The sequence below is a fragment of the Penaeus monodon genome, chromosome 33 (assembly GCF_015228065.2).
Source record: "Penaeus monodon isolate SGIC_2016 chromosome 33, NSTDA_Pmon_1, whole genome shotgun sequence".
Lineage (NCBI taxonomy): Eukaryota > Metazoa > Arthropoda > Malacostraca > Decapoda > Penaeidae > Penaeus > Penaeus monodon.
In genome coordinates this window covers 31926962-31927591 of record NC_051418.1, presented here as the reverse complement: position 1 = coordinate 31927591, position 630 = coordinate 31926962, and positions in this window count along the sequence as shown.

Sequence of the window (630 nt, the reverse complement as noted above, 5' to 3'; positions counted from 1 at the left end):
TCTGAAGCAATTTTCACATAAGTAGCTGCTTATGGATTACCTTACAAGTTAATTCCCCTATATTCTTCACTATCATCAAAGCATCTTTCTACTGGACGCTTTACCTCTTCCCTCTTCTATCACATGTGTTCTTGCATTCAATGAAATACAGAGGTAAATGTGCACATGGAGAATTAACAAAGAGGGAAATCTGTTCATTCATGAGGCCAATAGACAATGTGGGGCAGATCAGAGTGTTAATATGTATGGGTTCCTTCATTACTTCCTTTTGCACTACAGTACTCCTAATTATTTGGCAGAGTAAGGCTCCATAAGCAAAACCTGATTTCCCATTTAATATTTATCTTTATTTTGCTCTTTTGCTCTCTCCTCTTGGTACTTATTATCCTCATGATGCAGGTCTGACAAGTTAATGCTACAATGGTTACAAGTTGAAATAAGAAAATAGCATAAATACTACATTTACTTTATATGAGGCATTCTTAGCAACAACAGCGAACATACTAAATGGAAATCTCAAGAAACTGTCTGGTCACACACGAGAATGATTTCAGTTTTCAAAGTCTTTCTTGTATATTAATCATCATAAAGCAAAAAGAATGTTCAAATTAGCCACCCTCCCCCCCCCCC